This window comes from Pinus tabuliformis, chromosome 8 (genome assembly GCF_031772625.1).
Source record: "Pinus tabuliformis cultivar Carrire ecotype Pingquan chromosome 8, CPIR1, whole genome shotgun sequence".
Lineage (NCBI taxonomy): Eukaryota > Viridiplantae > Streptophyta > Pinopsida > Pinales > Pinaceae > Pinus > Pinus tabuliformis.
Genome location: NC_142294.1, coordinates 863,898,820 through 863,912,657, shown reverse-complemented (window position 1 = coordinate 863,912,657; position 13,838 = coordinate 863,898,820).

Sequence of the window (13,838 nt, the reverse complement as noted above, 5' to 3'; positions counted from 1 at the left end):
GGGATTTAGGACTCCAATTTGCCCATTTTTAACCTTCCTCAAGTCAATTCCCTTCCAGACTTGATCCATAGATGCTGTGAATGCTATGATCCATGTCAGATTGTTGTTCTCAATCCCACAGGCTCAGTCTTGTTCCATATTACCCCTAAGGCCATAAAAGAGATGCTGCACTTTTACACTGCAAGACCATTGATTCCTCTCTCCATGTTGGACTTATTAAAGAAGGGGGGCAACCTGTCCAGTGCCCAAATCATCAAAATTAATCAGTTATTTATTCAGCCAAGCTCTAAAACTGTGAGAATGCCTCCTATTGGAAATCCATATCTCAATGACTTGGGCAAAATGCTTGTAGATTTGATTAGCTATGTCCTGGGCTACAAGGGAGTTGAGGATGTTGATAACACCATTATGGCCATGCTATCCATATTTTCTCCTGGGAAGCCTCCTGCTGTGCACTATGACTATGCTGAATACATTGCAAACAAGATTCATGAGCAATTGATGAATCTAGAAAGGGAAAAGGTGTTTAGATACACCTCATACATATATCATCTGTTCTTATTTTATCAACCTGACAGTTTCCCTATTCCTCTCAAGAAACTTGATGCCCAGGGAAATCCAAGGTCGGTTGTGTTTTGGACTTCAGTTTTTCATCATACCTCTTGTTCACCATACACATACTGTGAATTCATAGACCTTTTCATTCATCCAGCTATGACTTTGTTATTTGGTGTTCCTCCTCCGAGATTGACCGATGAAATGCAAAGAATTCTCCATCTCTCAAAGGCCTACAACATTGGTGACTGGTACTTTTACCAACACCACACAGTAATCAGAATATATGGCTGTGAGTTGGACCCTTATAGACTGCCAAGGTATGTCCCTATGAGACTCTTTGCCTTGGAGTATTTCAGGCAATTTGGAAATGCAGACATGGTCCATTTCCATAGTAAAAACAAGAAGGTGCAATTGAAGGTCAGGAACCTGCTAAGCCCATTTCTTTAAAACAAAAGGGAATAGGGATGGAAGGAAGTGGATTTGATCCTAGAGAGCCTCAGATTAGAAACCAGTTTCCGCTGGGTACCTTATGACCCTAATCATTTCATTTCTCTCAGGAGGGTAAAACATAAATTGGGTGGCTATGCTCACATTAGATTGCCTCATATTGAGAAATATGCCAATCTACTAAGTTGGAAAGAGGGCACCCTAGAAGAGGAAATTACTAGAGAGAAAATAATTCGAAGAGAGGCAAAGAATATTGAAAAAGAGGCTGACTTGGAAACTTGTGGACAAGTTTCCTCTTCATATCAAAGGAAACTTGGAGCAGCTGCCTCATCTTCTACAGCACATCAGCAAGCAGCCAAAGCTACTTATCAGGCTTCCAGCAAAGGCAAAGAGAAACAGATGGAGCTAGAGCAGCCACCTCATGAAGAAGTACAACAACAATAAGAACAACAAAAATAGGAGCAGCCAGTGCAGCAAGAACAAACAGCTGAAGCCTCAATATCCACTGGGCAGCAGGCACAAGAAACTGTGCCTCCTAGGCAGGAAACGACAGTGGAGGCCTCGGTCCTCCAAACCCCACAAAATGAAGACAGAAATCGGAAGAGGGATAGAGAGCAGGAGACTGCCCTCACCACATCCACAACTCAAGGGGAAAAAAGGCAGAGGCTAAATCCCCTTTCAGAAGAAGAAATGCCTATGGGGAAATCTTTGGGCATGGGCCCACCAAGCATGGAAGCATCTGCAAGTTCCTTTCAGTAGGAACAAGAAAGGACAGTTGGAGGAGAAGTCAGCTCCTCAAGCCAGCAAAGGGGAGCTAAAACAAGCATCAAGCAACAATTTATTGATATCAAAAAGAGGAATGAGCCAATAAGGATACAGTTGTACAACCACTTATTTAAAATGGCTCCTACAAACCAGCAGAGGTTGATGTCTGCATACGATGTGCAACAGGGAAAAATGATAATGAGCCACTTCATGCCAACCATGCTGCAGCCACAGTCAGCTGCAGACTACATAAGGACCAACCTTGAGGTCCTTGCAAAAGACATCCACCCTATGGATCAAATTGAATTGCACAAGCAAACGGCTGAGATGGTATATGCCACCCTTGCAAACAAAACATTAGTAAATTATAGGCTAGAAAATAGCCTAAACAACACAGCTGCCCAACTTGAGTTGGAGAAATCATCCTCCCAGGCAAAAGACAACCGAATCAAAGCATTGGAGGATATCATTATAGAGCTTAGGCATGATCCCAAGGACACCAAGGCTATACAAGCGCTGTTGAAATTAAGAGATGCAGACATGGCAACGTTAAGAAAAATGATCAAGGTCCCAGCAACTCTTCATCCTTAGACAGAAGAGGTTGCCCAGCTAAGGCATGACCAAGATGCGACAGCTATGCTGGTATCATTATACAAACAGCTGATCCAGACAGAAGAGAAATTGGGAGAGTCAGAGGCTGCACTGCAGGTAGCCCTACAACAGAAGGAAGGAGGCCAAACATCTCAGCCCCCTCCACAAATAATCAACCTTGAGGAAACTCCTCAGACTAGTGCTCCTCCTACAGAGTAGATAGCTCAAATGACACCATCAACATCAGCACCAACACCAACAATAGACTAGGCTCCAAGCCTTGATATGCAGAAGCTGAAGAATGAAATTCGGGCCTTAGAAGCCCAAATGGCAGAGTTAAATGAAGCCAGTGAGAGTTTAGCTAAGCTGAATGAAAAACATGACAAATCAAAGCAAAGCATAGTTGAAAAGGGAAGAGAAGTGAAGGCTCTCAAAGAGAAGATAAAGGAGGTGGAGAAAGAGCTCACCCTTGACAAAGTGGTCGCTGAGCTCAAGACAGTTTTATGGGCCAACATTGGCCAATCAATCATAGATCAGTGGCAGTATATAGAGACCATTCATGAGCAAATGTAGCTCATAGGCAAAGCACACAGGGAAGTCCAGAGAGCAAGGGCATCTCTAGGCAATATGCCTGAGATAGCCAATAGAATGATTAACGTGCTCAATAACTGTATAGGTCCTCAGCTGGCAGCAATAGGAATCCCTAACAGAACTGAAACTATCCTGATGATAAAGAGGGTCCTTACATTGAGAAGCCTGGTACAAACACTGGAAAGAAGAAGCCAGGACATGCAGATAGAAGTAAACAAATTCCTAGACAAGTTTGCAGCATTACAAAGCAGAGGTCTTCCTAGCTTACTGAACAACGCAGGGAGACTACTTTCACATGAGAACTATGCTAAAAGGGTCAATACATTTGCTACCAATCAGATCACTGTAAGACCAAGTACCTCAGAAGAAACAGGGCCAGCATCTGGGCAAAGTCTCTACAACAGAGTAGAGAACTTATTTTTCATTCTGAATGAGATCAAACATTTGTTTGAAGTGCCTCCAAACTTCTACAAATATACAGAGGCAGATGAGACCTTAGATGCAATTTTGAGACATCAATTGCCTACACAGGAATGGTGGACCAAAATGATACAGTTGATACTGTGAACAAGAGCCTCTCGTCAGGTTTTTCATCAAAAAACATAAGTCATCAGGATCAGAAAGTGTGATGCATGCACTATGACTAGAGAAGAGTGGACTGAGCCAACTCAGCAAAAAGATTCGACCACTAAAGCAATACTGACAGCTGCACATGACAGGGCCGAGAAAGCTACAGCATGACAAAGCCATAAAGACACATCATTCAGCATTTTTGCAGAACGCTCAACCGACTCAGTGGCCTCCAAAGGTCAAAAAGACTTCTGACAGAATTAAAGAGCATTCATTTTGTATTTAAAGCAGTAATAACTTCTTTATCTGCTATTCTGTAAAGTTGGTGAGGTAATTTAATTATCAAGTGACTCAGCGGTTCAGATATTTTTGATAACCGATTGTATATATTCCCCCTCGTAGAAGCTTGCAGGGGTTGTTGATTTTCTCTTCTAGAGATCTTATGCTGTAAATTTTCAGAGTATTAATACAAAAGCTGATGGAATTTCCAAAGTTCAGTGTTATCTGAGGCGTTGTAGTGTGTTTACTGAATGCTACAGGATTCCTGCGTGTTTCATGCCACAATAAGTTTCCTTTAAACTATTCGTTATGTGCTTTTTTTTATTTCTTCATAACCCATTCATGTTCTATGTTTCACAGTTAATGGCAAAGAAAAAGAATAGTTCCAAGATTATTCATAGAATACCCTGAACTCAATCTATGTTGCTGTAAATGTTTTCTTCGGTTATAGTTCTAAGGGTGTAATTCTTAATTTCTGCACCTCCAGACTATATCTTTCACATTGGCTATTGTTAAGGAATTCAAATCTGCTCCCATGCAATATATCTCTTTCTCACACCCCCAGCTTAGTGGAAAATTCTTAATTGCTTTCCACTGGTGTCAAAGGGAACAACCTAGGTGTTAACACCAGGATTGACTGGAAAACGAGAGAGGGTTGTAGCTTTCTGTAGGTTGCAGCCTACGTACTGGTAAAGGAGTGCACCAGTACAGAATCATTGTAAAAGAATTTTCTAATTGAAAGAAGATAGAGACACATTGCAGCAAGTGGTTTTCACCCACATTGGGTTTCCACCTTATATCTGGTGTTCTTTGGTGTGACTGTCTGTTTTTCTTGTTCCTGTTCATTATTATATGGTACTGGCATTCAAATTAATGGTCAACATCTGAAGAATAAATTAAATTATAAATCTAGAGGGAATATTGAAAAGAATTTGATAATACTGATTCACCCTGCCTCTCAGTATTATTTCCAACACTAGGTCATGTTTAAAATTATCTCCATGTCTAATGTTTGAATTGTTTGTGTAGGTACCATCATGTTGCACTCTTTTTAATCCCTTTTTTCTTTTGAGGAAAAATACATAGGGGTATAGCTTTAAGGTCATGAATATGAAATGAATATAGGATGTACAAGGTTATGGTTAAGGGTTATAGGATATGATACTTAGAATAATGGGTGGAGATAATGGAAAATATATACTTCAGGTACTAATCTCAATTTAACAAAGACTAAAAATTTCTAAAAAAATTTGAATTCACAAGAGCAAAATTGTGTACTTACTATACTTGTACTTCCCTGATAATATTGGATGATGTCTACTGTTCTTTACAAGACAGATGAAGTCTTTTGATCAAATGTCTTAGATAGATTGAAAGATGGAATTTATTTCTTCTTCCTGTTCTACATGCTTCATTGGTTTTGGTTCTTGTATCACTGGTTGTTGTTCAGGTCCATCTGCAATGATTTCATAACTCAGGTCCCAACTGTCATGCACACTTTTATGCAAGATGTGTTTGTTTCTGCTAATATTTTAGGTCCCTCTACCATGCACATTTTTATGCAATATGTACATGTTTATGCTAATATTTTAGGTCCCTCTACCATTGTTTTAGGTCCCAACTGTGAACAATACAAGTTCCGCCATCAATTCAGCTGCACAACTAAATTTCTTGTGCGACCTTCCCCCTTGCTTGACATTTGACTTGTCCTCAAGTCATGCTTGTGTGGAGGATATCCTGCAAATCAAAGTTGTGATAATAATAGAACAATAAAGTGTGAATTCATACAGTCCAAAACACGTTGGTTTTCCTCTATGAATTCTTGTTTGCTTGGCGTCAGTTTCCTAGTTTTCACTAGCAAACAGTTTTATTTTTATTTTTATTTTTATTTTTTATTTTTTTATTTATTTATTTATTTTTTTTTATTTTTTGTTTTTGTAGTAGTTTGTTTTTTTATTCTTCTGTAACACTGGAAGATGGCTGGGTCTGGTGTGCCATTATTTCTAGTTCTGTTCCTTATATCAGTTGGTTCATGAATTCTTCTTTGTCAATAGGCCTATTGTAAACTTTGAGCCTATGTCCATTTACCAAAAATGATGTAGATTCCTGGTCAATTGTCTTGATTTGAACAACACCATTATCAAAGATTTCTTCGATCTCATATGGCCCTAACCAGTGCATTGTCAATTTGGCCTTCAAATCTTTGAATTTGGAGTCGAATAGTAGTGCCGAGTCTTCTTTGTTGAATGCCTTGTTCTTGATGAATTTGTCATGCAACTTCATTTGTTGTTATTGTACCAATGTTGTGTGTTCTATTGCTTGCTGGGAGATGTTCATCTAGTTGATTTAATTACATTATCCGCTGTTGCTGTGCTTAAGACAGTTCTAGTCCTAGTTTGGCTACCAATTTATATGTGTGTATCTAAAATTCTATAGGCAGTAAGACCTCTTTTCCATACACTAACTGGTATGGACTAAATCCAATTGTTTTTTTCCATGTGATTCTGTATGCCCATAGTGCATCCCTTAGTTTTTTTGACCAATCCTTTCTGTTCATCTGTACTGTTTTGGTCATTATGTTCTCTAGGACTTTGTTTGTTGCTTCCACTTGTTCGTTTGCCTAAGGATGATATGGTGTGGACTTCCTGTGCTTTATCTTATATTTTTCTGTAAGATCCCCTACAAGCTTTGAAGTAAACTGTGCTCCCTAGTCAGTTACAATCTATCTTGGCACTCCATATCTTACAAATATTTCTTCAAAGAGGAAGGTGACCACTATATTTTCTGTTGCTTTGGTGACTACCTTTGCCTCCACCCATTTGGTGACGTAATCTGTACATACCAAGATGTACCTCTTGCCATTTTACAGTGGATTTATTGGTCCCACAAAATCTAGAGCCCATTGCTCAAATGGTTCTATTAGAACTTGTGGTTTGAGTGGCATCTCATCTGATACTATTGGTCTCCCTGTTCTTTGGCAGTTGTCACACTGCTTGACATATTCCTTGGAGTCTTTGAAGATTGCTGGCCAGTAGTAGCCTAATTGCAACACTTTGTAGGTTATTCGTTTGTCTGCAAAATGACCACCACATGGTTCATCATGACATGCTTTCAGGATTTCTAATATCTCATCCTCTCTCACACATTTTCTTATTATAAAATCTGAACCAGTATAAAACAAATCGCCATTTACCCAACTATATCTAGAACTTTCTTTAATGATTTTTCGTTTTTGTTTCTTTGAGAATTGTGTTGGGAATTTTCCAGAAGATAGATAGTTTGCTAGGTTTGCAAACCATGGTGTTTTTACTGCTATTGCAAACAAATGTTCATCTGGAAAGTTGTCTGCGACTAGATTTGGATCACTGGGTGAATGTATTCATGAAAGAAATTCAACCACTTGATTTTCCTTACCTGGTCGATCTTGAATTGTGATGTTAAATTCTTGCATTAACAGTAACCATCTTGTTATTATCCCATTGGTGATAGATTTATTCATCAAATATTTTATTGCTGAATGATATGTATGAATAAATACTTGGTATCCCGTTATGTAATGCCTGAATTTATTTACTGCATGTACCACAACTAACATTTCTTTTTCTGTGACTGTATAGTTCAATTCTGCAGGTGTTAAGTTCTTACTTATGAAGTATATTTCATAATTGAACAGGTTCTCTTTCTGCCCAAGTGATGCACCTATCGCAGTATCAGATGCATCAGTTGAAACATGAAATGGTAGAGACCAGTTTGGTCCACAATTCACCGGTGCAATTGATAGTTTTTCTTTCAATGTCTGGAATGCATTTTGACAGTGATTTGTCCATTGAAATTCAACATCTCTTGCTAATAACTTGAATAGAGGTTGGGCAATTTTACTAAAGTTTTCTATGAATCGTCTATAGTAGCCTGCATAACCCAGGAAACTCGTTACCTCTTTTTGTGTTATAGGTGGCATTAAATTCATAAGGACTTGTATTTTTGCTGGATCCACCTTAATTCCTGAAGCGGAAATATGGTGTCCCAAAACTATGCCTTCTGTCAACATCATATAGCATTTTTCGTTACTCAATGACAAATTTGTTTCTATGCATCGCTTCAAAACTTTCTCAAGATTGTTGAGGAAATCGTCATATGTGTTTCCATATACTGTGAAGTCATCCATATAAACTTCTACACATTCATGGATTAGATCAGCAAATATTGCAAGAACTGCTCTTTGGAAAGTTGCAGGTGCATTACATAACCCAAATGGAAAGACATTATATGCATAGGTTCCCCATGGGTAGGTGAATGTTGTTTTGTCTTGGTCTCTGTTTCTATTCTAATCTGCTTATACCAACTAAACCCATCTAGGAAGGAGAAAAATTTCTTTCCAGCTAATGAGTCTAGAACCTGGTCAATGAATGGTAGCGGAAAATGATATTTTGTCACTTTGTTTAATTCTCGATAATCTAGTCATATCCTCCATTTCCCATTTTTCTTTGGTACTATTACCAATGAAAAAACCCATTGAATGTCTGAAATAGGATAGATGAACCCAACTTTAAACAATTTCTACAGTTCTTCCTTCACTATTTCTTTCATCATGGGATTCATTTGTCTTTGAGGTTGCCTTACTGGTTTGATCTGATCATCTGTATAGATGTGGTGGATACATGTATTGGGATGGATTCCTTGCATGTCTGTATAATCCCAAGCAAAATCTTTTGAATATTTTTGTAATAATGCAATTACCTCTTGTTCTTGTGACGATTGCAAATGGTTTCCAATGTTCAAATGTTTTCTAGGATATATCTCAATTGTTTTTGTTGTTGAATTGGTAATTGTGTTTATAGGAAAAATGTTTGTAAAAGAGCTTTGCAAGGATTGAATTGTACAAGTTTCCTGAAAACATTGATTCAAAAGATTACTTGCAGCTTCATATTGAGTCTCTCTAAGATGCTCTAAAATATTTGGTTTTGAGATGAAAAGATTCATTAAATCCTCATTCTCTCCTTCTTCTCTAAGGTCAAAAACTTGATTTATACTTAGAACTTATTTAGTTTGCTACTGTCCTTGAGTTTCAAGTATTGATTCTAAAGAAGATTATTGTGCAGGTGAATAAAGTGTAATGTGTTTCCATTCATCTCCATGTGAAATAATCATACTTCCAGATCTGCATCGTATAAAGGCATCAGCCGTGGCTATCTATGGTCTGCCTAAGATTAGAGGATGTCCTCCCAAATTTGTTTTTGGCTGCAAGATGAGGAAGTCAACAGGATGCTCCCATGAATCCAAAGAGACTATGATATCCTCTATTATTCCTTCTGGTACAACTTTAGATATGTCTGCTAACTCTAAAATTGTAGAAGTTGATCTAATGTTGTTTAGATGAAGATTTTTCATTGACTCCATAGCCATTACATTTATAGCAGCTCCCAAATCTATTAATGCGTTTGGAACTAAGAAATTATTTATTGAAATAGTAACCATAGGGATACCAGGATCAATATATTTCTCTACTATTGTTTGTGTTGACATGAGGCTTGCTAATTTGCCAATGACTTCGATTGTAGTAGGATCCTTCTTCTTTTACCAATTTTCTTAATGCATAATTCCTTTATTGTTTTAGCATATATTCGTATCTCTTTGATTGCTTTCAATAAAGGAATTTTTACATAATATTTTTTCAATTCATCTAAAATATCAAATTCAGGAAGGTTCATTTCTTTTTGTTGCTCTACTAACCTCTCACGATAGGTTGGTGTTTGAGTTATAATAGTTTTTCCTTTTTGAATTTGTGTTTTAGATTGTGATGTTTCAAGTTGTTCTTCTTGCTCAATTGGATCTTCTATGATTGGAGGAGAATCCTTTGTAAGCACATTTCTAGACCTTAAATGGACATCATTTACAGGAAGAATAGAATATGTTGGAAAATATGCTACTTCTTCTACCGTGTATGCAGGTTTATCCATCTTATTGTTCGGATTTGCCACTGGTTGGGCTGGTAATTGAGTTGGTCTGGGATGGTTTGAAGGTAGTTGTAGCTATTGTGGTTGTGTTAATAATGGTGGAGAATTCTGTTGCGGAAATGGCATGGATTGCAGATATGCAGAATTTTGTTGCGGAAATGGCATGGACTATGGATATTGTTGATATGGAAATGGCTATTGATATTGTTGCTGGTATTGTTGTTGGTATTGTTGAGGTGGCTGGTTTCCATAACCATATCCTCTCCATCCTTGTGCAGGTTGGTTTGGATATTGTTGTGGAGGCCAAGCTTGCCATGGCATTGGAGTATTCCAAGAATTTTGAGGCGGATATGGATAGTTTTGTTGAGGGAACTATTGCAGATTTTGTTGAGGAAGCCTTGGTTGCCAAGGTCTTCGTGGTGCCACATAATAGAAACCTTCTGTTCCTTGCACTTCTTCCATTGGATTCATTTGCAATTCTTTCAACCTTAGACAATTTTCTATTGAATGGTTTTCTGTACAAAGACCACATACTTGAACACTATCCAAAGGACATTCTCTTAATGGATGTTTCTTTCTACATTTGGAACAAAAGATTGCTAAATCTTGTTCTTGTTCTTCTTTCTTCTTATTTGCTTTTAGAACATCTACCTATGTTCCTAATGTACTTAGGAGGTCAGTTTTGAAGTTTTCTAACAAGCTTCCTATTTCTGCTCTTGTTACTCCTCCTACTGCTAATTTTTCTACTTTTGAACTCCCATCTCTCTTTCCAGATTTTGATCTTCCTCTAGAATATTTTTGACATAATTCAGCAATTTCATTAAATGGCAAATTTGAAATATATCCCTTGCCCATCACATTCAGAATGTCAAGATATTCATCTCTTATACCTTTGAGAAATATTGTTCAAATGGTTTCTTGATTTAGAGAGTGTTTGGATTTTTATAGATTATATGAAAATATTTCTAGGTATTCTTCTAAACTTTTTTCCTCATGTTGTGTCATTTTGAAAACATCTTCCTTTGAGTCCCTAGGCCTACAATAGGCTTGATACTTTTTAAGGAATACTGATCTCATATCATCCCAAGAAGCTATTGTTTTCTCTCCTAAACTCATGAACCATTTTAAAGCCACTGATTTCAATGTAGCAGGAAAGAGACGAAGTTTGTGTGTGTCATCAGTGTATCCATATGTTCTACATAGGATATCAAATTCAAACATAAAGGAATCAGGATCTTCTGTTGACATTCCATAAAAATTTGGCAATACAGAAGGTGGAATATTTTTCATTTTCACCTCTTCTCCTAATATTGCACTTGTATCTATTATTGGAAAGCCAAAGGTAGTTTCCTGATCACCACCATATTCTTGTCTTTTCCTATCCTCTTCTATCTTTCTATCATTTTCTCGTTTTGCCTCTTCCTCTCTTTGTCTTCTCCATTCTCTTTGTTGTCTCTCATATTTAAGTCATTGTTTAAGAGTAAGAATAACAGATCCATGTCCCTCTTCTGCCATAGCTTTGATTGTTTCAATGTGAATTTGAGGTTCAGGTTGTTCAAAGACAAGTTGACTTACAGATTCAAAAATAGGTTTTTTTTCTTTCACAGTTTCCTTTTGTTTTCTTGAAGTTGATAACTGCTTTCTTTTTACCTCCCAGGCTAACAAAGTTTGCCTCTCAATAAAAGTTAACCTTTGTCCAGTTCTTTTTTTTCTTCCAATTCCTCAATTTTTGGTTTACCAGTAACTGGTGTTGTTGGATTTGATGGTCCTACCTCTATTTGTGGGGGTTTTTAATAAATCTACCTTGAGGATCTCTATATCTAGGCATAAAGAAACATAACTAAAAGGAATGTAACTAATTTTTTTATTTTTGTTTTATGAATTTTTTAGTTTGTTTGCTTATCTTCCTATTGACTATGCCGATATTTGCCTCCCCAGCAATGGCGCCAAAATTTTGAGCTAATTTATTCACACAAATTAACACAAATATTCTTTATCAATCTGGGTTGGTAATACTTGAAGGCAAGTCCACTATATATGAATATCAGATGTAATCAAACTTGAAAGATAAGTTTTTCAAAAACTAAAGAAGTGCATATTACAAATATAACCTATATTAACAATTCCAATTCACTATGTAAAGAGGGAAAGTTGAAATGGCTCTTAACTTAAGAGGTCCAATTCTTCCTCAATTATTACTTGATGAACAGAAATCAGAAACTAATAGCTTAAGATGGAAAAATCATTAATGAAGGGAGGCTCCTAACTTAAGAGACCTTTGGTATTTTCCATCATAATTCATTCACCATAAAGCTATCAATTGGAAACCAAAAATACATAAGCAAACTGCTTGCATGTAATCAAGGAAAACTAGTTACAATTCACCAAATTAACAGAAGGAGTGCTCAACTTGAACAATTTGTTTTTCCAACTTACTAAAGTGATGAATAAACTAAGATTTAATGAAATAAATCATCACACATTAACCATAAACCAATCTGAAACAAAGCATGTAAACAAGTTCTACAATAACCAGATTATGGAAAATTAAACTAGTCTAAACAAAGAAGTGTACTTAGCTTGGAATGGGGGCCCTCCACCCTTTCTTTGCACACTTGAAGATTGATATCAGAAGCTTAAACTTCAGTCACACATCCACATTATTGAACAGAAAAATAGTGGTAGAACAGGTTCTTCAAATTAGCTTTCCACTTCAAAATGTCTCAGCATGAAATTATACAAAAGTCAGTACTTAAGCAATCAAAGTATTGGCTTTAAATAGAAGTTTTGTGAAAAAAATTGATCTATAATATTTATAACAAAAATATCTACTCATATTCACCTATATAAGTTGAATTCAACAATCCCGTCCCAAGAAATATGGTCAATCCCATAAAATCTCAAAACTGCTCTATTTCTATGGATTTTCTGAGTGACTAGTCATGGTTGACCAGCACTAAATGGGCCTAATAAAGCTTGTTCTAATTGAACCAAGTAGAGCTGGCTCAGTCCTAGTTCCCAAGCTGTCCATCCATGCATCAAACTCATGCCCAAGTGTCCTACAAACATGTCATCCATATAACTATTACGGGAATTTCTGAATCTGTCAATATTTGCACTTGAAATCAAATTTTCATAAAAACTTCAGAAATTGAAAAATTAAAATTAAATACCTGAATGGACATGAAATACATCAAAATGGGATGGTTATAGTGGAAAATGGGTGGAAACTATATGGATTAAGTAAGTTTCCTTTAGTAAAAATAAGATCAAAATCGAGGGCCAACAGTTACTTCCCAGACCTAAGGTTAATTTATTGGATCTTCACAACATAAGTAGGGTAAGATGTTTCTCCTCTATAAACCTAATAAGCTTGCTTGTTGTTCAGGTTCAGATTGGATTGAGCATGCATTTGAGGTTACTTGGGTGGATTAGTGTGGGTTAGCTTTGGTTGGGAAGGAGGAAGAGGCATTAAGGTAGGTGGTTGGGCTGCCTAAGGCCTCCATCCTTGTGAAGCATTTCCCCATTAATGAGGTTGGGCTTAATATGTCTAGAAGGGTGGATTGATAGGCTAGGGAGGATACTGGGGAGGATAGTAACAAGGGGCAGGGATGGAACATAGTGAGTTATTTGGAGGATACCAAGACTGAAAAGGTGCACCCTATTTTGGATTGAAAGAAGGGTAATGCACATCTTGCATGCCTTGCTAATATGGTTGAGGGCCTTGTGGAATCTGTTGGTTGATAAAGAAAAGATGTTCCAAGCCACCTTCTGTCCTTTGATATACAATCCTCATATTTGGAAGATAGGGGAATTTGTTATTTCCATGATTCTCTTCACAAACAAACCATATTTCTATTACATTCAGTGGGAACTCACTTCTAGGGTGCATCTAGGGAAAAATACAACTGGTGCCCTTTCTACCTCTTGTGGTTTCTTCTTAATTTTCATGGTGTCCATTTGTAAGGAAAAAGTATGCAACATTTCACTCTTAAAATATTCTAGCATATTCCCTATTTCATTTTTGATAATTGAGGTAGAGGGTCGAGGATTTTCTAGGCCTTGGATAGATCTACCTCTCTC